Source organism: Diceros bicornis, chromosome 4 (genome assembly GCF_020826845.1).
Source record: "Diceros bicornis minor isolate mBicDic1 chromosome 4, mDicBic1.mat.cur, whole genome shotgun sequence".
Lineage (NCBI taxonomy): Eukaryota > Metazoa > Chordata > Mammalia > Perissodactyla > Rhinocerotidae > Diceros > Diceros bicornis.
The window spans coordinates 40378516-40404731 of record NC_080743.1 but is presented as its reverse complement, the minus strand read 5'-3'; positions in this window follow the sequence as shown (position 1 = coordinate 40404731).

Genomic DNA, 26216 nt, shown 5'->3' with positions numbered 1-26216 from the left:
TGCAAGAGTTTTTGCCTATGTTTTCTTACAGGAGTTTTATGATTTCAGGTCTTAAATTTAAGTTTTTAGTCCATTTTGAGTTAATTTTTGTGTATGGTATAAGATAAGGGTCCAGTTTTAGGTCCAGTTTTATTCTTTTGAATAGGATAACCAGTTTTCCCAACACCATTGACTGTGGAAAAAAATAGAGACGGTTTTTTCCCCTTTGAGGATTCTTGGCTTCCTTATCAAATATTAGTTGACTATGTATGTGTGAGTTTATTTCTGGGCTCTTGATTCTGTTTCCATTGGTCTATTTGTTTGTTTTATGCCAGTACTCTACTGTTTTGATTACTATATACTATAGCTCTATAGTATAGTTTAAATCAGCAAGTGTGATACCTCCAGCCTTGTTCTTTCTCAAGATGGGTTTGGCTATCTGGGGTCTTTTGTAGTTCTACATGAATTTTAGGATTATTTTTCTATCTTTGTGAAAAATACTATTGAAATTTTGATAGGGATTGCATTGAATCTATAGATGGCTTTGAGTAGTGTGAAAATTTTAACAATATTAATTCTTCCAATCCATGAACATAGGATATATTTCTATTTATTTGTGTCTTTTTCAATTTCTTTCATCGATATCTTATTGTATTCAGAGTAAGGATATTTCACCACCTTGGTTAAATTTATTCCTAAGTATTTATTGCTTTTGATGCTGTTGTGAATGGGATTGTTTTCTTTATTTCTTTTTGAGATAGCTCATTGTCAGTGTATAGAAAAACAACTGCTTTTAGTATGTTGATTTTATATCCTGTAACCTTACTGAATTCATTTATTAGTTCTAACAGTTTTTTGGTGATTTCTTTAGGATTTTCTATATATAAGATCACGTTATCTGAAAACAGAGACAATTTTATTTCTTCTTTTCTGATTTGAATGCCATTATTTCTTTTTCTTGCCTGATTGCTCTGACTGGGATTTCCAGTACTATGTTGAATAAGAGTGGTGAGAGTGGGCACTCTTGTCTTATTCCTATTCTTAGAGGAAAAGCTTTCAACTTTTCACTATTGAGGGTAGAGTTAGCTGTGGGTTTGTCATATGTGGCATTTATTATGTTGAGATAAGTTCTTTTGATACTCAATTTGTTGATTTTTATCATCAACAGATACTGAATTTTATCAAACTCTTTTTCTGCATCTGAGATGATCATATGATTTTATCTTTCTTTCTATAAATGTTACGTATCAGATTTATTGATTTGCATATGTTGAACCATCCTTGCATCACAGGGATGAATCCCACTTGATCATGGTGTGTGATTCTTTTAATGTGCTGTTGAATTCAGTTTGCTAGTATTTTTCTGAGAATTTTTGCATCTGTATTTACCAGGGATATTGGTCTGTAGTTTTCTTGTAGAGTCCTTGTCTGGCTTTGGTATCAGAGTAATGCTGGCCACATAAAATGAGTTTGGAAGTGTTCCCTCCTCTTCAATTTTTTGGAGGAGTTTGAGAAGGATTGGCATTAATTTTTCTTTAAACATTTCCACCTGTGAAGCCATTTGGTCCTGGGGTTTTTTTGGTGGGGAGGTTTTTTATTACTGATTCAATCTCCTTATTCATTATTGGTCTTTCAGATTTTTTCTTTCTTCATGATGTAGTCTAGGTAGGTCATGTGTTTCTAGGAATTTACCCATTTCTTCTAGTTATTCAATTTCTTGGCATATACTTGTTTAAATTAGTCACTTATGATCCTTTGTATTTCTGTGGTATCAGCTGTAATGTCTCCTCTTTTATTTATAAATTTATTTAATTGAGTCCTTTCTCTTTTTTTCTGTTAGTCTAGCTAATTATTTGTGTATTTTGTTTATGTTTCACAGAACTAATTCTTAGTTTTGCTAATCTTTTCTATTTTCTTATTTTCTATTTCATTTATTTCTGCTCGAATCTTTATTATTTTCTTCCTTCTGTTAAGTTTGGGCTTAGTTTGTTCTTTTTTCTAGTTCCTTGAAATATAATGTCAGGTTGTTCATTTGAGATCATTCTTTTTTCTTGATAAATGTATTTATAGCTATAAACTTTCCTCTCAGGACTGCTTTTGCTGCATCCCATAAGTTTTGTATGTTGTGTTTCCATTTTTGTTTGTCTCAAGATATTTTTAAATTTTTTTTAAATGCCTTATACGCTTTTTTTTTTTTTGCAGAATAAGAAGATTGGTCCTGAGCTAACATCTATTGCCAATCTTCCTCTTTTTCTTTTTTCGTCCCAAAGCCCCAGTATGTAGTTGTATATCCCAGCTGTAGGTCTATTTTTAAATTTAACTTATGATTTCTTCTTTGATCCATTGGTTGTTCAGGAGTGTGTTGTGTAATTTCTATGGATTTGTGGATTTTCCAGATTTCCTCTTGTTACTGATTTTTAGTTTTATACCATTGTTTTCAGAAAAGATACTTGATATAATTTTTATTTTCTTGACTATGTTGTGACTTGTTTTGTGGCCTAATATGTAATCTATCATAGAAAATGTTCTGTGCATCCTTCAAAAGAATGTGTATTCTGCTACTGTTGAATGGAATGTTCTGTATATGTCTGAATGTCCATTCTGTTGTTCAAACCTGCTCTTTTCTTACTGATTCTCTTTGTGGATGATCTATCCATTATTGAGTATGGGGCTGGTGACTGTGCTCCTCAGTCAGACAAGGTCAGTGTCCTGGCCTCAGGCTATGCTCCATGATTGGACAGGGTCACTGACTGGGATCCATGCTTGGGCAAGGCCACAGGCTGTTGAGCAATTGGGCAGGGCCCTATGCTGGAATCCAATACTGTGTGAGATTGTAGGCTGTGCTCTGCAGCTGGGTGGTACCATAGGCTGGGCTCCAAGGCTCCTCAGGGCCACTGTTCAAGCTCCCTGGTTATGTGCTCGATGGTTGGTCAGGACTGTTGGCCTACCTCCCTGACTGGTCAGGCTGTAGCATGTGTTCCACAGCTGCCAGGTATTGTGGCCGAGCTTCCCATAGCAGTGGGACTGGATGTTATGCTCAACAGTTGAATGAGACTGTGAATTTGCTCCCCTGCCAGGGTGGGGCTGTAGAATGTGCTCCACAGCTAGTATAGCCCTGTGGCTGATGATCCAAATCTGACAGAACTGTTTTGATGATGTCACTCCAAATAATTTTCTTTAATGCAAACTGGATCATGTCTGATTCCCATTTTATATCCTTCAAAGGCTTCTCAAGGTTTTTAGGATAAAGTTTGGCTCAACTGTCTTTACTCTGAATGACTTGCTTCTTACCTCCTGTCTATTTACCTACCACCCTCTCCCTCTCTTTCTATTCTAGAATTTATTCAATTGTGGTGGTTGATACATCACATCATAATCATCTTGTTATTTTAGACCTACTAAATAAACATTTTTATATGTGAAGGCTGGTAATATTAATTTTAAGCAAGCTTCCTGGGTGATTCGCATATAAACTAAAATTAGAAAACCACTTCACAATTCCCCATTGGCCTGGTCTTTTCTCTGTTCCTAAAATACGTTGATTTATTTCCTATTTTAGAGTCTTTAAATTTGTAGTTTCCTCTGTCTGGAATGTTGAATTTGTCCCTCTTGTTCCAAGATTAATTTCTAATTATGCTTAGCTTCCAATTTACTTGTTACTTTCTTAAAGATGTCTTCCCTCAGGCTTGTAGACTAAATTATACCTTCTTGTATATTCTCTTCACTTCCTATAACTTTCTTTCATAGCTCTTAGGATGTTGGTAATTAAACATTTATTTATGTATTTATATTTTCATTTCCTCCACTAAACTGTACGTTCCTGAAGGCTACAAGTTTTACCTCCTTTCTTACCTGGGGTTACCGTGCTTTATCATTTGGGGTTTAAGTGTCCTGCTTTCACTCCACTTGCTGCTGATGACCACCTACTCTTGCTCTTATCACACTGTACTACGATTTTCTCTCTACTTGTCTCTGTCCTATATCAGGGTATGAACTTCTTGAGGGAAGAGACTAACCACATTGTAAACTCTATTACCACACCATCTAGCAGAGTAGGGCCATTAATAAATACTTGATAAATTAATGAATGAATGACTATTGTACTAGTGTGATTTGTTATGCTTTAGGAAACAGATTGTGATTTCAGAATTTCCAAGTATGTGAAATACTGAAGGCTCTTTGTATTCTTCAAGTGAATTAAACAAAAATTAATTGCCTGTTCTTTTAACTCATAGATATCCCTGAGATTTTATTAATATTATATCTGTTTAAACTATATCATGAACAATCTATAAACTAGAAACAACACAGAAGAGAATTTTTGTGATCTTGGATTAAGCAGAAATTTCTTAGATACAATATGAAAGCCACAACCCATAAAAGAAAAAAAAATTGGTAAGTTGGGTTGCATTGAAATGAAGACTTCTGTGCTATGTATGACACTATTAAGAAAACTAAAAGACATAGACTGGGAGAAATATTTGAAATCATATATCTGATAAAGGACTTGTATCCAGTTTGCATAAGAACTCTCAAAAGGGTAATAAGAAAACCATCAACCCAATTAAAAAAAATGAGCAAAAGATTTACACAGATCTTTCATCAAAAAAAAAAAAAAAAAGGAATGGCAAATAAGCACATGAAAAGATGCTTAACATCATTAGTTATTAGGAAAATGCAAATTAAAAACCACAATGTGATACCACAGCACATCTATTAAAATAGCTAAAATAAACACACAAAATAATTGAACATACCAAGTGCTGCCAAGGGTGAGGAGCAACTGAAACTCCATACGTTGCTTGCAGGAATTCAAAATGATGCAACCACTTTTCAAAAGAGTTTGGCATTTTTTTGTAAAGTTAAACATACATTTATTATACGACCCAGTGACCCTACTCCTAGGTATTTACCCAAGCTAAATGAAATCTTATGTTCACACAAAAACATGTACGTTAATACTTATATTGGCTTTACTAGTAGTCACTAAAACCTGGAATCAATCCAAATGGAGATACATCCATACAATGAAATACTACTCAGCTATAAAAAGAATGTACTGCTGATACAACAACATAAATGCATTTCAAAATTGCAGTTTTCTGTGTGAAGGACAGACTTAAAAGGCCATATACTCTGTGATTTCACTGATATGACGTTCTGGAAAACATAAAACTATAGGGATGGAAAACAGATCAGCGGTTGGTGGGGGCTAAGGGTGTGAAAGGAGTTGATTACAAAGTGGCAGGAGGGAATTTTGGGGGATTATAGAACTGTTCTATATTTTAATTGTGATGGTGATTACATGGCTGTATGTGTTTGTTAGAATTCACAGAGTGGTACACTGAAAAGTATGAATTTGACTGTATGTAAATTACACCTTATTACAAAAATGAAAAGAAATGTCAGAGGCAGAAACTTTTTTTCTGAATAATTTATACTTTCAAGACTCATGTGTTAAAACCATTTGCTTTCTCTGTTCTGAATATAAGCAATGTCAGTATGTGTGGTTGCACAGCTGTTTAAGAAGAAATGTAGGACAAATTATAGATTTAAATAGCCCTAACTGTTGTCTAAAAGTAGAAGTCATTAAATGCTATTTGACTAATAGCAACTTGAAAAAAACCTAGATTCGTACTAGAGCCCTACATTGCTGAGTGGCTAGATTCCAGGTAAAGTGATTGATCGCATTACTGAGGAACACATGTTTTACTGGTCTACCTATAAATTACCTTTAGCTCCAGGGCTACAGTAATAGGTTTTCATTTCAGAACATTTTCCTCCATTTAAAATTCCGTGATTTTTTCAGTCTGACCCTATGCCCAGTTCTATCTTGTTCATTTGTGGAAATAACTTCAGTTTTGTCTTATTACGTAGAAAACTATCATCATGTAGAAGTGCCTAAAATGCTGGTAGTAACTATTTTGAATGACTGATTTCTGAGGGAACAAAAAAGAATGTGGAGGTCTTTCTTGGCACATTCTCATTTCAGGGGGAAAGGTCGATAATTCAAGACAAATCCTATTTCATATCTCTATTAGGGGTCACAAAGAGCCAGTCTTACTCGTATATTGAAAAAGGCGCTCTCCATTTTATAGTTGGGGACAAAAATTCATACATATACATATGACTTTCAACATTTAAGATCAGTTCATTTAAACATACACACGCAAGTTATTTATTAAACTAAGAGATATTTTGCTTTCTAAATGACAGTTTCATTCTTCATTTCCTTTTCTTATCAAATTTCTACCCATATACATGTCCAATAACCTTTAATTGTTTGAAGGAGGAAGAGTGTTTTTGAAATGCCATTGACGACATGTACTATACACTAGAGTGGTGACTCAATTATCTCCACCAGGCCATTGAATACTGACGGTGGCTCTTGTCACAACCTCTGCTTCCTTCACTAGTTTCCACAACTCAAGTCCTTCTCTCTTTCATCTAGTTATCACAGCCTCCACCTTTCCCTGTGCTCCAACACATCCCTATTCATAGACACTTAAAGTAATTCCCTTTATGCATATCCTGATTTGTTATCAGAAATCAATATTTTGAAGACGTTTTTCTTCATGGATTACTATCATTTTAAAATCAAAATATTTTGCAATTGCTGAAAGCTCGCAGAAATATTCCGTGCGTGAGCTGACAGGAAACTGTAATCAAATTGTCAAGCAATTGCTCCGACTGTGGCAAAGTGAGAATGTTAGATTACGTGTCAGCATGTGAAGATAACGGCTGCGCAGTGAACAGCATCCTGAAGCCTTGATAGGAGATGGGAAGTTTATCGCTGTAAACTGCAACCTCCTGTAGACAGCAGTGCATGTCAGCATTCCTTCGTTTGCGTTAGGAACCCTTTATGATCAATAAAGTGTCTGACGAACCATTTGGAAAGCATTCTGAAAATTCCCAGCAAGGTGTGTTCTGTCAATTCATTTGTGCTAATCTGCAAGCCAGGGTTAAACAACTAATGGTTTCAAATGGATAGTATTGGTCCATCTTTCTCAGACTGGATCTAATAGTATTAATATCTTTATTTCACATGAGTTACTATTACAGCAAGAGAACCAATGCTCCTCTGCTAAAATGGATAAAATCCTTTATCTGGTAGCCTGTTTTCTTGAATATTGAAAGATTGATTGCCAATCTTATCTCTTCTGGTTTTTCCCCTGGTTGCTGCAAGACCCTTAAGGTTCTTCAACACCCTTCCCTCCTCCTGTGGCAGCTTACAGCCTCCAGCAAGGGCTCCCAGGGATATTCATTATTCAGTGCCTCCGTGTGCTGCTACTCCGGAGCTAATCGCTCAGCATCCTCTGTGTCTTCTTCCCCAGAGGCAGTGGAAGGCTGTGGGGTTTGAGGTCAGTATGTGCTGGCTTCTTCACTCTCTTATCCTTCCTGGCAGTCAAATATTTTAAGGTGCTGTATTTGTTATTCGGTTGCAAAACCAGGGTGATTTTTGTAACTGATGTTGTGGTATACTATGTGTTTACTAAATAAATACATATTTTATGATATACATTATTTATTAAGTTAAACATTATTCTACTCAAGTGTATCTTTTGGTATTTTTTCCCTTTTTTTAAATTTGTTTTTTCACTTTCCTTTATGAATATATTCCTGCACATTGGGCCCAACATTCTGAATACCAAGGATGTTTTCTTGGAAGAGTTTGGCACTTTGTGAATCTACATTAACTCTTTTCTGGCCCTTCGGCTACCATGTTATAATTGCCTTTTCAATATCCTGAAAGGGACCTTAGCCACCTGAGAGCTGATGCAGCTCCCTGGAGCAGCAAACGTCCTCTCAGGAAGCAGCTAGGCTCTATGAGGCAAGTTTTTTTAAAGCAAATCCTGAAGATCTCCTCAATTTAGATTTGGATTTGGGCACTTTAGTGTTTTGGAGCACGGGTTGTGAGTGGTCTCAGCTTCCTAAAGGGAAGTAGAGCCTGGGAACTCCTAGGGCTTATGATTTGAGTGTATTCACTACAGTCCCTCCCCCTCCCAGATCCATCCCCCCATATTCCACTCATCATTCGTCTAGCCTTGAGGCAGCACAAGTGGCTTTGGGGAGTAAGTGATAATCTTCTCAGTGTCTGTTGTCATGTTAAAAAAAAAAAACAAAACAAAACTCAGTGAGGGGCTTAATTGCCCTTTCAGTATAAGGTCTAAAATAGTAAACAACCTTGCACAGGATAAGTGTCCAACACAGGTTTGTGAATTTTCAAACACTTACGGTATGGAAGAAGGCTACCCCTCACCCTCAATTATTTTTTATGTAAGAAAAATGCATTATTTAGCAACTGTTAGGTAAGCAGTACTTGGTGGGGTTATTTGAGGACATCAAGTGACCCAAAGAGTCAACCTGATATGTCATCCTTGTTTTCCTAGCCTCTTTAAAGCATCCTGTATAGCAGAGCATGTTGAGACTCGTGCTTCTTAAGACGGGTCACAAGAAATTCTGCAACTCTTTTATGAGGCCCAGGTCAATAACAGGCACATTCTTAGTATTTGTGGTTTCTACCTACAGCCAGAGAACAAAAGAAGGCCCCTGGCTGGCAGCCTGGGCCTCTGATGCAGAAGTCTGTGGCTGGGGCCCTGGTTGTTGGCCAGTCTACAGACAGTATAGAAAATCACCACCAACAATCAGTTATCTGTTGCCTTGCATTTTCTCTCTGTGTGTCCTGGGGTATTTTTGTCTTTACCGACCCAATGTCCAAGGTCTCCAAGGAAGTATTCACAGTGCTTTTGAAATCATCATCATGCTTGGCATAGGGCTGTGGACACAGCAATAATAATGATGTAATAATAATTTTACTATTTTATAACTGTGTAATGATTTAGATTTTATAAAACTCTGAATTTCAAACCTGTGAGATAAATACTAGATACGGACACAGAGCAACTATATTTAAAGAGGAATGATGTATGGCTTAGAAAATGCACTGCTGCAGTTTAAATCCATTGTTTTCAGTGAAGCCTTACCAAGCCCTCTCCTTCCTCAACTAGGCTCAAGATCACCTTCCTCTGGGTTTAGCAGCCATTAATCTCTACTCCTATGCTCGCTTAACAGTTGTTCATACATCTCTTTTTGGCAATTCTCGCATTCTATTTATACTACTGTTCTTTGAAGTGCATATATCTCAACTCCCCTTCTGGAATGTGAGATGTTAGGGCAGAAAGAGTCTCGTTCACCTTTGCATTATCCTATACATTGCATAAAGACTTACTCCTCACAGACACTCAGTAAATGTTTGTTTGGATCGAAATCTGGAAAACAGCTAATGAGACCTTTCTTCATTAAATGCACTTTAGGATGAAGATAAGATTGCACAAATAAATTGTCTTTTATACTCTGTAGACCTTGAGACCATATCCTCAAAAATACAATATTGTGGAGCGATGGGTACTGTCATACAGATAATGCCTTTGCTAAAAAGTAATTTTCAATGTGAAAACTGGCTTATTTCATTACACTTCAAATATCTATACCCCCTATACCTTCATTGATCAAGGCTCTGGCCAGATTAACTTGATAAAACAGCTGATTAGTATAAAAACAATACCTTTAAAAAACTATAAATTGAAGGGTAGTAAAAGTTTTCCTCTTCAAACTGTGGTTTAATAAGTATTAGGATGGTGCTCTCAGTCACCATATCAGTTTTTAACAGAGCATTTGTTCTTAGGTAAAGTTGTTTATGATTAAGGAGCACAAAACTTCAAAACTGTGTGACTTTTCTACTGCAATGATACAGTGTGAACAGCTTTTAACTTCAACAGTGAATTAGAAGTTTTCTTGTCCCTTATGAAAAGACTTTTTCTCATTACACTACACAATCCCCTTCTACCTTTCCATTTACTCATTATATTTTATAAAATATTGTTTACAATATTGTAACAGTACCTCCTAGATGATAATTGAATAGTGGTTATCTTTTTTTATATTATGTGTAGTAACTGATATCAAAATCATGTGATGGAACCTCATAGCTGCCAGTAGAGGAATTATAAGTTAGAAGTGGAGATGCAAATGATGTTTATGGGAACCCTAATTACTGACATATCATTGGTGTTAAATGATTCATATCCCAGGAGTGTCTTGAAGTTCTGACAACTGCATCTCCTTGTATTCTCTTTCCCCTGAACACTACCTTACACTCCTCAATCTTTCCTATGCATTTCCTCTTCTTTCTGCCAGACAGGGCCACGTGACTCTTGAAGTGATGAGACTTCTGAGAGCTACTTCTAGGTGATTTTTTCCTTGGGCAAAGAATGAAAACATGTTGAACAATTAAGAACCACAAACTGTCTCTGTAAGCTGGGAAATAGCCCTGAGTAGCCACGTTGTCAATTTTGTTTTTAAATTGTGCTAGTACGAAGTACACCAGATGATATATAGCAAAGGTTACCTAATTACGAAAACATTTCTTACTCTTCTATTCTTTGAAAAGTCTGGTCAAAGTTTGCGGTCAAATATGCTGATTATACAGGTTGATGAATTTGTATATCTGTTTTCATTGTAATTCTTAAAAATCCTGCCACTTTGCCCTATTTCTTCCAATCTCAAATCCAATGATCCATTCTCTGGTTTATCCTCTATGACCTTGTACTCTTGTTAATTTTCCTTAAAGCCAAGTTCTTTTTCACCTCAGGACCTTTGAACGGACTCTTTCCTTTCAGTCTAGAATGTTCTTCTACTTTTATCCCTCTTCTCTCCTTTCCCTCCTTCTTTATGCACTTTACGCACTTTTTTTGGTCTGATTAGTATTCTATTTTCAAGTGCTAGCTTAAATGTCATTTCTTCAAGGACTTGAGGAGAAGTATTAACAAGTTAAGAGACCAGGGGAAGTTTAATAGTGATAATACATAAAATTAATATTCACTAGGAATTGGGGTGAACAAAACTGAGCAAAAAGATGTTTGGACCTTCTCCATCGCCCACTCTCAACTTGAGAATCCCTCTTCCTTCTCAAATCCAGATAGCTCTGCCTCTCTTCCTGACTTTCCATTCCCTGCTGTTTCCAGCAACTGCTTTGATCTTCTCAGCTTTCTCACATCCCTGTGAGAGAAACCTAGCCTCTCTGGTGTGTAATTTTTGATAGAAACAGAATAGTAATGGAAAAGTCTGTAGAATACATGTAGAATAACCCCCCATAATGGGGCTTAAAATATTTTTGTTGTTTTCCCTCTCTGAGGCAGGCTGAACATTGCTTATTCCCCAAGGCCTGGTGGATGCCATGTAATCAACGCAATCTCCTACAATTCTAAAAGTTAAATAGTTGCTGCCTTCTTCTTCCATGATAGTTATTCTAGGACTCTGCTGCGGACCAGATGTCCATGTGTTGAAATTCATATGTTGAAGGCCTAATCTCCAATGTGATGGTATTTGGAGGTGTGGCTTTTGACAGGTAATTAAGTTTAGATGGGATCATGAGGGTGGGACCTCCATCATGGGAATAATGCCCTCAAAAGAAGTGGAAGAACAGGAAATCTTAAACTCCGTGTGCACACACCAAGGAAAGCCCATATAAGTGTGTAACCAGGAAGATGGCCCCCATCATGAATCTGACCATACATGGCACCCTGATCTCAGACTTCCTGCCTCCAGAATCATGAAAAATAAATGTTTGTTTTTAAGCCACCTTGGCTATGGTATTTTGTCATAGTATCCTTAACCAAGACAGATTCCCAGGGACCATTGATCATGGGCACAATAGAATCTAAACAGAGGGTTAAAGAGCTGGTAGTTTGGGAGACAGAGCTTGGAGAGATTCCTTGAGGTAGTGGTGTACGTTTTGGGGAGGATTGGGAGGACAGAAGGGGGAGCAGTGGGTTCAGGGGTGGTGGAGGACTTCCATGGAACTCCAGTAGTGGGGGAGGAGGTATTCATAGTATTAAGACGGTACAGACACAGACTGGGTGAAGAAGTGGTGTGGTACAAGAGGAATGTAAAGGACAATCCCAGGAGTTTATAATCTGCTGGGGACACAGAATTTACCATGAGGCCACTAAATATTCATGTAAATAAGTTTATATGATTAAGTGTCCAAATAAGTGCTATAGAGATTCAGGAGAAAATGAAACAATGTGACTCGAAGCACTTAAAATACAGGGACTTTTACATATTTTCCTTTTTCTCTATTCTTTTCTATTTCTTTATCCTTGCACTAGTTAGTGACTGTGGCACCAAGGGATGGAATAGCAATTTAGCCCCTGCCCCTCTACCCCCACCCCATAATCTCATTAGCAGTTTAAACAAAAATAAAAATAATTAAAAGAAAATCTGAGTTAAAAAATTGGTGCTTGTTGTAAAAACACAGCTTCCAAAAAAGTTCCCTACCCTGTTTCCCAACTGGTGTGTCATGAATCCTACAAATTAGCAGTTGTCATAATTTTTTTTGTAGTGAAGAAAATTTAAATCACTTAAAAAAATTATAAATTTACAAAGCTTGCCATTATATTTGAATATTATTTAAATGCTAACTTTGTTAAGTTGCTAACTAGAGTCATTGTGGTTTTGGTACGTAAGACTTTCTGTAGCACTCACTGCTGGAGACTGCTCTGTAAGAACAATGTTACCTTGTCACATCCTTCCCACCTTCCCATTGAATCACTTCCGTTCTGTCTAGTTAATTCTTCAGTTGGTGTATTTTTTTTTTTTGGTGAGGAAGAATCACTCTGAGCTAACATCTGTTGCCAATCTTCCTTTTTTTTTTTCCGTGAGGAAGATTAGCCCTAAGCTAACGGCTGTGCCAATCTTTCTGTATTTTGCATGTGGGCCTACGCCACAGCATGGCTGATGAGTGGTGTAGGTCCGAGCCCAAGACCTGAACCCGTGAACCTGGGCCGCCAAAGTAGAGCATGCCAGACTTAACCACTATGTCACAGGGCTGGCCCTTAGTTGGTGTATTTTTTAAAAGCACAGACCCTAAACTATACCCTTGGATTCAAACTTTGGCTTTACCACTTGCTAGTTGTTTGACCTTGGGCAAACTTATAGAATTTCTCTGTGACTCAGCCGCCTCATCTATAAAGTGATGATAATAACAGTATCTATTTCATGAGGTTATTGTGAGGATTAAATAAGCCACATAGAGCAATTAGAGCAATGCCTGGTACATAGTCATGCTTAGTAAGTGGTAGTAATTATGGTTATGATTATAATTATAATTATTATCAGGTACACATGAATAAAATATAATTGATTTTGAAAAGTTTTCCAAGTGTACTTTTTTCTTTCTTAGTTATTTTTATTATTTTTATATTAACAATAAATCAAAGTCTGATGCTTAATTAAATTTTATAATGAATTATTTTTGTATCTCAAGGTAAAAATATTAATTACTCAGAACAAATAATAATTGAATGAGATTCAATTAAATTGATTTTTAAAAGGGAGTATAGAACACTACAATAATAAAAATCAATATAAATGATTACACATGACTATCAAAAATGTTTTTAATACAATATTTTCAGAATTTTAATTGTTAAAGTAAATCAAAATTAACATTTTATTACTTCCTGTTTCACAGAATACTTTTAATTCTTCATATTTAAAAAATATCTTTAAATTTTCTTAAGAATGTGGATAATGTAAATTTCTTTTTTGAAAATGAGTTTTTTGAAAGTTTCATAGGCTATAGTCCTTTTAAGTACTTTCTATTTAGATGATTTTTACAGACATATGTTTTCCCATCTTAATGAACAATCTTTTGATTAAAGCTGAAAACTATCATACTCCCAAAATAAACCCAGTAGTGCAAAAATATTAAGCCCTTATTAAATAATATAATGAAAATTTCCTCAAAATATGCACCAGAGAGTTCTTATAATTCTTTCCTCCCTCACTTTAAATATCTTTTTTGCATGGAATATTAGCAAATGAATCAATGTTATAAGCAAATTCTTTAGTATCTTACCTCAAAACATTAATTTTTCTCAAAAAAGTTTTCAACTTTTTAAAAGTGTGTTTTACTTATCTATTGCTATGTAACAAATTATGCTGGGAGACCAATCCAGTGGCATAGCAGTCAGTTTGCACTTTCTGCTTCAGCAGCCCGGGGTTCACAGTTTCAATCCCGGGCCTGGATTTAACACACCACATAGCAAGCCATGCTGTGGCAGTGTCTCACATACAAAATAGAGGAAGATGGGCATAGATGTTAGCTCAGGGCTAATCTTTCTCACCAAAAAAAAATTATGCCAGTATTTAATGGCTTAAAACAACAAACATTTATTATCTCACAATTTCAATGGATCAGGAATCCAGGCACGGCTTAGCCAGGTCCTCTAGCTCAAGGTCAGTCATGAGCTTGCTTGAAGTCAAGCTTTTGGCCAGGGTTATGGTCTCTTTTGCAGGCTTGACAGGGTGAAGATTTACTTCTTAATTTACTCCCGTGGTTGTTGGAAGGATTTTGTTCCTTGTGGACTGTTGGACAAAGACCTCAGTTTCTCGGTTCTCTATTACATGAACTTTCCACAGGGCAGCTCACATCATGGCCACTGGCTTCCCTAAGATGGATGACAGAGCAAGAAAGAAAGAGAGCGAGAGAGAGAGATTGGAGTCATGGACTTTCTTTAAGCTAATGTAGAAATCGACATCCCGTCACTTTTGCTATAGTATATACGGTAAAACAAGTTCCTGGATGCAACCCACACTGAGGGGAAAGTCATACACAAGAACATGAATATCAGGAGGTAGGGGACATTAGGAGCTGTTTTAGAGGCTGCCTATAACAAAGAGGATGCCTCAAACCTGCTTTACCAACAGTCTTCCTTTGCTAAGTTAATAACAACCCCTTCTTTCTAGTTGTACAACCAAAAAATTCACAGTCATCCTTGAATTGTCTGTTTTCCTCATATGCCGTTCCAATCTGTGAATACAGTTTGCTTCAAAAATAAATGCAGACTTCTTTTACTTCTCATGCTTCCACTACTATTGCCCTGGCCCAAGACCCCACCACCTTGTGTCTGCATTACTGAGAGAGCCTCCTAATAAGTGTTTCTGCTTTTGTCTTTACCTGCTATAAGTCCATTCTCTACACAGCAGCCGGAGAGACCCTTGTAAAACAGAAATCAGTCGCATTACTCTGTTCAAAATCTGCCTTGGCTTTCTGTTTCACCCAGAGTGGAAGCCAAACTTTACAATGGCTTGCAAAGCTTTACGTGAGTTGGTTCTTCATTCTCTTCTGTTCTCTCTAGTCACATGCTCCACATAACTGCACTGACTTTCCTGCTATTCCTCAAACTACAGGGCATTCTGACCCACGGGCCTTTTCTATAGCTCTCCCATCTGCCTAGAGTGCTCTTTCCATAGGTATCTGCTTGGCTAACTTTCTCTACTACTTCAATTCTTTCTTAAACCTCAGTAAGGCATGTCCTAATCATTCTATTTGATATTACAACCTGTCCATCTCACCACCATCTCTTCACCCTGATCTACTTCTTTATTCCATAGCACATATCATCTGTTATGAATTGAATTGTGTCCCGCCAGAAAGAGTCATATGTTGAATTCTAACTCCCATTACCTCAGAGTCATATGTTGAAGTTCTAAAACTCCCATTACCTCAGAGTGTGACACTATTTGGAAATGGGATCCTTGCAGATATAATTAATTAAGGTGAGGTCAAAGTGGAGAAAGGTGAGCCTCTAATCAAATATGACTGGTGTTCTTATAAATAGGTGAATTTGGACACAAACACACACACACAAGAAGAACACCATATGAAGATGAAGGCAAAGATCAGGATGATATGTCTTCAAGCCAAGGAATGCCAAATATTGCTGGAGAACCACCAGAAGCCAAGGGAGAGACATGGAACAGATTATTCTTCACAGCCCTCAGAAGGAACCAAGCCTGCCGACACCTTGATCTCGGACTTCTAGCCTTCAGAACTGTGAGGTGATGAATTGCTGTTGTTTAAGCCACCTAGTTTGTGGTACTTTGTTATGGCAGCCCTTGCAAACTAATATATTATCTTTTACTATATGAGGCAATTTAATTTTTATTATTTATATAGTTTACTGTCCGTCTTGCCTTGTTGGAATGTAACCATCTCAAAGGCAGGGATCTTTGCATGTTTTGGTCACTGACAAAGATCCATGCCTGGCACATAGTAGGATCTTGATAAATATTTATTAAATGAATGACCAAGAAACAAGTCTTATATATGAAATCATTTATACAATATTAATTTATGCTTAAAGAACCAATTACAAAATTCTGTAATGTCCAAATACAGAATGGCTCACTCAACTGTAGACTTTTGTTTTAACAGCCTGCCTTGAAACTGCTAATGCAATACATGAGGTCAGTGATGCAAAGGAAATAGGAAATGTACAACTTTTTGATTAATGTAATTAGTAGACACATTGATGACATGTTGGATGACATAGAGATCATACTAATCCAGAATATCGTTAGATTAAAGAAGTTTCATTACAGATTGAATAGTACTTTGGTAATGGTGTTGTTGAGAATCTCTAAAGAGAAACTCTTTGAAGAATTTTATTTGTTCTGTAAAAATACCAAAAATGCCTACAGGAGATGACATATTTAAATTGATAAGTGGATACTTTGATATAAACCAAATAATACAGAAACCCTACATAAATTTGTGTGTCCTGATAGTGAGAGAACAATCACAGAAAGTTGTAAAGGCTTTTGCATACAGCTTATGTTATAAACTTTGAGTCAAGAAATACACTATTTTCTTCACAGTGAGACTTTTAGATGTAGACATTTGCTATAGATCAGAATTCCACATTAAATGATGTTATCAAAATGGTGAATCTAATAAAATCTGGGCTGCTCCATCCAGTCTGTTTTCAGCTTTTTGTAAGAAATAGGATCAGACACAACTCTCTGCTAGTTCATACTGAATTGTGCTGCTCACCCAAAGGAAGACTTTTGTCAAGAATTTATAAGCTGTAAGAATCAAGAAGATTTTTTCTGAGTGATTCTCATTTTGGATATTTTTGAAGCACAGTGATTGGCTTGCTAAACTTTATACTATTGAGCCTCTAAAGGATCTTACTGAAAACAGCAAGAATTCTATGAAGATATTAGCATGCACACAGTTTATATATTCAAAATTGAAATGAAATCTTGAAAACACAAAGTGAAAAACATTTTGTTAATGATATTTAGTTGATATTATAATCTTAATCTTAATGAAGAATTATTAACATCCAGTAGAGCAACATTTGTCTGTATGTAAGGAAAGGCTCTATCATTATTTTGAAATACTTAGTATGAAAAAGTTGTATTGGATTTGAAATCCAATCACATTATCGCAAGACTTTTCAAAATTACATTGGTCAATAAATGAAAAAAAGCTGTTAGATTTCATGACATACAAGTTAAAGAAAGTAGATGATCTAAATTCTGGCAATGATGAGAATTCCACTCATCAGTCAAAAAGCTATTAATACCCCTTCTGACATTTGCTACATTTACCTGTGTGGACAAAGTTTCTCATCAATGGTTGAGTATAAAAAAATGAAGAAGTCATCTATTCAGGTTATTTATTTCTGCAAAGCAAAGCACCCAAAAACTTTGTGGCTTAAAGCAATAATTTATTATTATTGCTCACAGTTCTGCAGATTAACTGGACACAGTGCACCATTTAGCTTTGGCTTTCTCATGTGGTGGCGTCAGTTATCAGCTGGGTCTATGTTCATTTGAAGTTTGACTCAGCTGGGTATCCAAGATAGCTGGCAGTTGATGCTGGCTGTCAGCTGGTAACTCAACTGGAGCTGTCAACCTGAGTGCCTGGATTTGGCCTCTCCATGTAGTTTAGGCTTTTCCCTCAGGGCAGCTTGGTTCTGAGATGGGTCATCCCAAAAATAAGGGCTTTGAGTGACCCAGGTGGAAGTGCCAAAGCTTTTTATAAGACTTAGTTTCAAAAGCTCAAGAATCTTACTTCTGCTGCATTTTATTGGGTAAACAAGTTACTAAGAAAGTCCAAAATTCAAGGAAGGGGATCTAGATTCTCCTTCTTGACGTGAGAAGTAGCATGCATGTACAGTGAGGGGAGGAATTCATGGAGGCCATCTTGGAGATGCTCTATCACATAAAGTTTTAATGAGAAATTAAATATAAACTCTTAAAGGATAAAATATGCCCATTGAAGCAAATTTAAGTTAATAATTAATAATAAGAAAATATTTCATTTAAAAATAGGATATACTTTATGGGTAGGTTTAATAAGTGCCTTTTTAATAAGATAGACTCAATAAGTGTTGGCTATTATTGGATGTTGCCTTTTCAGTATTGGGCTTGTGGTTAAAGTTGTCAAAATAGCAACACTTATATAGTAATTAATGAATGCCAGGCACCATTGCAAGTGCTTTGCAAATATTAACTTATTTAAAGCCTCATAATTAAGGCTTAATTAAGCCTTTAATTACCCTGTGAGGTAGGTACTATTGCTAGTTCCGTGTTGGAAGTGAGATGATAGAATTTAGACACAGAAAGGTTAAGCAACTTGCTCAAGGACACACAGAAAGTAGGTGATAGAGCCAGCATATAAACCCAGGCTCTTTTCACAGCCCAGGCTCTTAACCAGAACAGTATACTATGCAGATTATACTTTTGGTGAGGAAAAAATAGAGAAGCATCAGTTGCAGCTCAAATCAAATAATAGATTATTAAATTTCATGCTCACTTGTATTACAATGTACTTGGTAAATAATATTGTGTTTCAATTTAAATGATAATACCCAGAACCCAGATCTTGGTTTCTAACACCATTCTTCAGTAAAAGGAATCAGGGCTCCTTAGAGAGATGGCTGACTCTAGGACTAGGGCAGGATATATACAAGGTAAGCCTGGACCATCTTGCAGTGCTAGAAAGTAAGGAAATGCTCACAAACAAATGAAAAGTAGGATTGGGGCATTTCAAAAGGTGACAAGAGCCTTGAACTCAAGAACAAGGACATAAGAACTTGAAAGAGTTTTCAATGGCCAAGTTAGGATCAATTTGAGCAACAAAATAAATAACATAATATAACTCAAAGTATAAAATAAATATTCATGAGTCCATCTTGATATAAATAAATGATGGGATAAACAAATGGAGAAGAGACAAATCATCTTTAGAGAAAAATTCCAAATAATATATGTAGCTACTCCTCCTCTAGGAGGTGCAGCTTAGTCTCCTGGTGTTTAAGGTGGGCTGGACTCAGTGACTCGCTTCCAAAGAATAGAGTATGGAGAGGGAAAAACAGTCGCCTTACAGTGAAGAAACCTGACAGGCATCGCGTAAACCAACAGATCAAGTTTAGTTTCACCAATAACAAATTATGTTGATATCATGTACTCCCTGATATGATATAATGAGAAGGGTGCTAATCATGAGAAAACATCCAAAAAAATTCAAATTGAGGGATGCTCTATGGAATACCTGACCTGTAGTCTTCAAAGTGTCAAGGCGATTAAAAACAAGGAAAGACTGAGAAAGGTCACAGATTAGAGGAGACCAAGGAGACATGACAATTAAATGCAGTGTAATATCCTGGATTGCATCCTGGAACAGAAAAAGGATGCTGGTGGAAAAGCTGGTGAAATATGAAGAAAATATGTAGGTTAGTTAATAATTAATTTGTTAGTTTTAAAAAAAATGTACCGTAGTTATATAAGATGTTAATATTAGGGAAAGCTGGGTGAAAGGTTTACAAGAATTCTCTGTACCATCTTTGCAACTATTCTGTAATCTAAAATTATTGTAAAAAATTTATGAAAATAATAATACAGCACAACATATCTCTTTCTACAGTACATTCCCTAATAAAACTATGTGCACAAACACACAGACAAAAAGGAAAATGGGCTGGAAGGAAATATCATCAAGTACTAACTGTCGTTATCTCTTGATTTTTGGGTTATGGATTAATTTTTTCTCCCCTTAATATTTATCTATATTTTTCAATTGCCTATAATGAGCATATTTTACTTTCATAATTAAAAATGTGAAAAAAGGAAAAGCATTGTAGTATAAACACAGCTTATGAACAGCATTTGTTAGAATTCTCAGAATGTTAATTGATGCAAATGAGAATGTTAACTAATTTTTTCAAGTAGTTAAGAACAAGTACAGTGAGAGCTAGGACTGCTAGTTGGGTGGAGCATCTGGAGGGTGTAGAATTGCTTCCTGTTTTCTAATGCTTCAATACTTTAAAGAAGTGTCAGCGCTATTGATGCCTTCTTCCTATCCCTAATAAAAAAAGAATTAACTTTGCAAATTGTTGAGTTTGTCTGAACTTCAGTTTCCCCATTTGTTACTAAATTAAGAATACCCACTACAGGCTAGAACTGGAATGAAATGCGTAAGTACTTTGTAAAGAGCTACATAAATGTTAGAGATTGTTATTAGTAGTAGTAATTCAGTGGTAATAGTAGTAGCAGTGGTTGTAATTTGCTAGTATTATTGCTCAGTATTGTTCAGTGCAATGTAGTATCCTGTGTTGGATCCTGGCGCAGAAAATAATTATGAGGAACAATCAGGTGTGCACATTGCAAATAATGGTTCCTTCGTCGATTTTACTTTGGCTGCTGTCGGTTCTTGAAGTAGGATACAAAGTTCAAGCAATGCTGAAAACTCAACTGCTTAATTGTTTTACCTTCTGTAAGATGTCTGTTCTGTCTGCTCTAAGAACTGGCCAGTCTTTACTTTGTGCCTTCGCTATGTCTTATGGTCGTGCCTATTAGAGCACTCATCACACTACAAGATGTTTATTAGCATGCCTGTTTCCTTCACTATTCTGGGCTCTTCGAGGACAGGGTCCTGTCTTAGCCACCCTCGTGTACTCTATAGCTCCCAGGACAAAGTTTTTCCAGCATATATCAAGTGTTCAAAAATATTTGCTATACTGAATTATGTATATACTGAATTATATTATTTAGATGGGTTTAGAATTTTGTTTCATTGCCGTTGGAAAACAACCAGATTTTAAAGAGTAACATCATATTCCAACAAAGTGATAATACATTTCAGAAGAGCTATTAGACTGGTGAAACACCTCTGGTTGGCATCATAAAAAAGAAATGCAAAATATTTAACGTGCAATGAAGTACAGGTTGAAATCCGTACTTCAAATCCATACTTGGAATCTGCCAAGCTTTTGTAAAAATAGCAGGAAATTGATCAGGTCACATTCTGTGCTTTCAACTGTTAGGGGCTATGACTACTTACGGAAGTGATGGGGATGGACCCAAATAACGAACATTATTTCAGCTTTTGCTACTTGCCAGACACGCTGTGAAGTCTTTTGTTTCACTTTGAATATTTACACACTTGAATGAGGCAAGCATTACTACCCCCATCTTTTTGAAGAAATAGGTTAAGACATGCTCATAACTTGCTCAAGGTCACACAGAGGTAAGATCAGTCTATCTTTTGCATCCTAAATAAGGAAGTCTTTGCATGATATAGGTTTCTTATAGACCATGTATATTCGTCTGCTTGGCTCCACAACAAAATACTGTAGACTGGGTAGCTTAAACAACAGAGACTAAATAATTTTCTTATAGTTCTGGAGGCTGCAAAGTCGAAGATCAAGGTGCTGGCCAACTTGGCTCTTGGTGAGGGCTGTCTTCTGGCTTGCAGATGGCCATCTTCTCTCTGTGTCCTCATATGGAACATTAGTTCCTTCTTACAGAAGCACTAATCCTATCACGAGGGTCCCAACCTCATGACCTCATCTAACCCTAATTACTTCCCAAAGGCCACATCTCCAAATACAATCACCTTGAGGGTTAGGGCTGCAACCTATGAATTTCAAGGGACACAAACATTCAGTCCATAACACCATGATAATGGATTTAGGGTATGAGCATTTTGTTTTGAGATGTATAGACTAAAGTTCTATGTAGGTATTTTTTAAAATTTTACCCCTTAAAAGGGCATCTTCCATTTTTCTAGTCTAAGATAGAACTCTTTCAATTAGGAAAAACAGGATAAAGAAATATGAAGGCTTTTGTGAATTGAATTAAAATCAGACAGAGGAAAACAAAGTTTATAAAGTCAGGTTTTAAAGTTTTTTTTTTTAATTCTTCTAAAACTAGGGGTTATTACCAACTTGTAGCTGCTTTCATTAGTCAATTTGTATTCATCCTTGTTGACTGTCTTCTGTCTCCTAGGAGTTCCAGGCTCTATTCTACCTGGCAAATGCACTCCTTTAATGAAAATTTGTTGAGTGTTCTGCTTGACAAGTACAGCAATTGACCACTTTCATGTATTTTCTATGATTAAGTAATTAATTTCCGTTGGTAGATTTCATTATGTCCTCGTATGAGATGCGGAATAAAGGCACTAACACGACTGCTTTAACCCTTGACTGGAGACTCCTCACTGAGATTCTTTTTTTTTTACTTATGCCCATAACTTCTGCATAAAACTGCAGGCTTGAAATTGAATTCTGAATGCTGTGTTACCACATAAAGACACATATACTCCAGAGGCTTTTTGAGAGAGAAGAAGAGAGGGTGAGAGAGAGAAAGAGGGAGAATAAACCAGGGCAATGACAGAAAAATTTTTCCTCCTGACTTATTGTATATACAATGAAGAAGGGAGAGACTATACAAAATTCTCCTGCCTGTGCCTACTACACTTATTTGCAAATTTACTCTCATGTCTCAAAATAAACTTAAAGTGACAAACATAGCGGAAGAAAGAATCTCAAATATGTCTTTTATTCCTTTTCTAACGCCCCACAAATGAAAATTCTGTTTAAACACCTTAAATGTATGCTTGCCTTTTTTGTTTCCTTTAAGAAGAAATCTCATTGTCTCTCAATTTATATCTTACTGGACTTTAGATATTACAATTCCATAGGATCAGGCAAAATGATTCAAACTCAGAATTAGTTTAGAGTGATTTGCTGCAGATTTTGTTCGTTTTTCAACAACCAAATCATTCTGCTATGTTCCCTGCTCGTGCAGCAGTTCCATTGAAGCACCATTCAGGGAAAAAACATTGCCAGATCTTTTATAAAATGACTCTTGTGTTAATTAAATCTTACAGCCCAAATTTCCACTCTCTCAGCCACATAAGAGAATTCTATAAGGCTCAGTTGAAAATAAACAAAACTCTAGGTTGTAGCCTGCACATTTTAAAATGGAAGGATTCCAGAAATAACAAAAAATATCAAGGTTATTTGATTAAGGATAAACAAATTATAAAAAATAAGACTATCTAAATAACTGGTTCAAATTCAAACTATATTTGAGCCAGATGAAGTTGTTTCCACACTGGACCTTAAGTGGTGAACATGTTACAATTTGGTTCCAAATTTTTGCCCTAATGTTATATTTGCCTTAAGCAACTAACCAAGGGTGAAAGATAAAAATAAAAGAATGAAATTGCTTGCATGTTCATTGGCCAAAATACAAGCTCCTGATGTACTTTGGTCCTGTTTTATGGCTTAATTTTTTGGTTGTTTGCACTGTTTGCTCTCAGAGTTCTTTTTTTTCATTTTGTTTCTTTCTTTCAGTGTTTTAGATGTTTTGGGCCAATTCTCCATGAAGGGAAAGTAACATAGTGCTGTCACACTTTTCTTTGATTTGTAGGTCCTGGAATCTATTTGGGTATTTTGCTTGAAACTCATTGTATTGCCACAGAATAGTGGTTTTGAACATGGGTTCAACACAGTGGGTTTTATGAAGTAGATGGGGTTAACGCAAAGAAACCCTAATACTTTTAATTTAATACAAAAATAGAACTCTTCATTAAAACAGCAAGACACTAACTAGGATTCCTAAGCACTATCTTTAAAAGATTATAGAAAGAGATGAAGATTTGGAAGAAAACAAGCATCTAGGTGCAATTAGATACCTTTTTCATTATCTGTAATTGTTACCTACTTATTCCAAACTCAATCTTATTAGACTTTGATGAGAATGTTCCTTTAAAACTCACCAATTTCTCTTAATGTAGGGGCAAAACAAGCCTGTCTGGATCATGGAAATGTGCACAGAGATTAAAAGTAACTTCCCTCAACTTGTTTGATTTTGTTTCCTGATATAAGAATTTTGTAACTTACTTTCCTCTTTTACTAAAGCCTCTGTTTGTTTCTCCAATACATTCAATCAGCCATTTAGCTAGAACTTTCTTCAAAAAAAAGGAAGAAATTATAGTCATTGCTACATGAAGTTCTTTGATTGTCATCTTCTAGTTTCTGTTAAACGGTGTCTGTTCGTTACTGCTCCTTTCTCAATACCGGATTTACTACAAAACTACAAAGCAAAAGTCTGTAAGAAAAAAATCATTTTTGGATTTTTTTGAGAAAAATAGTATATACTGCTTTAAGTGTTGAAATTTATTAGCAATTAATTTCCAAAAGATTATGGAAAACATCATAAGGGATAAATTAAAGGCTAATTTCAATATAGTTTATTCTCATTACTTTGGAGACAACTCTATCATTGGATTACGATTCCACCAGTTATCTAAGTTTTTTAAACCTAGTATCTACCACAAATTTCATTGCTTTGCAGCAAAATCCAAGAAAATATATTAGAAAGAGAAACTCTTGTTACCTTACAAACTATACACTTAAGGACTAAGGAAGAACAAAATAAAGAACAATCTCATGAAAATGCCAGATTTCTTTCCTGGATGATGACTTAAGTTGGGATCTTAAATTCCGAATTATATATTTGATATAAAAATAAACACAGATAGAAATTTGGAGAGTTTCCCTCTCTCTCTCTTCTCACATGGAAAAGTAACAAAATGTAGTAGACAGTGTAGATTTCTTCTTCAAAAGCCATCACCTCCTTCTCCTTTCCTGGCTAACAGATTCTCAACTTTGTTCTAATATTGTGAAGAGATCCTTTGCTTAATCTCAGGATAGTCAGGAAGAATGCAGAGGTGGAAATGAGATATAAGGCGAAAGCTTGTGAGCAGTATCCCCGACAAAAGCGAGGCAATGCCCTGAGTCTTCTACCTTTGAAGATAGGCCTGTGGCCCAAGACGCTTGAAGCTGCTGCAGCTTTCTTACACTCAAGATGGGAACACCTTGAAAATTACAGAAAATCAAATCCAGGACCCTGACCACATTAAACTTTAGAACCAAATCTGGAACTGACTCCCTCTGGTCACCCTGTTATGGAACAAAACAATCTGCTATATAAAGGGTTAAAGTATTTAAAGGAATACAGTTCTTTTTCCAAAATAACTCAATGACTCAGTCTACTTTTAATCAAATAATGATATTATTGTCATATTCTTAATTATAAAGCTGATATTCCTAATTATAAAACATTGCTGATCATTAAAATGTATAAAAAACCATACAAATATTACACTACCCAGAAATGATTATTAAAAATTGATAAACATCATTCATATACATGAGTATATATTAATACATATACATATTAATATTTAATCAAATTGTTACATTTAATTTTTTCTGAAAAGCAGAAATTGAACTGAACCTGAAGGAGTTAAAAACTTTTTCAAAACAAAAATGTTTTCACCTAAAGAGACGCTGTGTTCTTAACTACCTTCTCAGGTTAGAAAAAAACATCCAATTTTTAAACTTGGGAGTTTGAAGTCTTTCTTTTCATAAAAATTGAGCTGGGTGTCAACAACCGTGTCCAGTATTAGCTGGCAGAAACAGAGATGTCCTAAAGGGGCTGTTCCGGGCTTTTCCTTGGCTGTGGGTCCAGTTGTTCAGATTTCAATGATCCCTGTCCATTTTCTTTGTTTTATTCTCCAGTGTTCCTGTGAATTCCGTCAATGATTAATCTTCTGTCAATAAATTTCTTTTCTATTTAAATTATCCAGGGCTCATTTCCTTTATCATAGCCCAAAACTCTAACTGGTACAAAGTTTATTTGTATTTTTATTTTTAACATATATTGAGAGATTGATTTACCAGAGGACAAAATGATTTCTATTTCCTATATTTTGTTCTACCTTCATCCTCACCAGAGATTCTCTCTCTATTTAGTTTTAATTTTGTCAATCTGATAATGACCAAAAATATCTCAGTGATAGTTTAGTTTGTGTCTTCTTAACTACTGATGAGGTTACATGTCTACTGACTGTATATCTATCACATTTAAATTTGTTTCTCAGTTATTTGCCTATGTGTATCATTTGATCATTTCCCTATTTGGTAGTTTGTCTTTTTCTTATCTGCTTGGAAAGAGTTCTTTTTATACTATAGACAGCATTTTTTTTTTCTGCCCAATATGTTGCAAATATTTTTCCTAACCTTTTC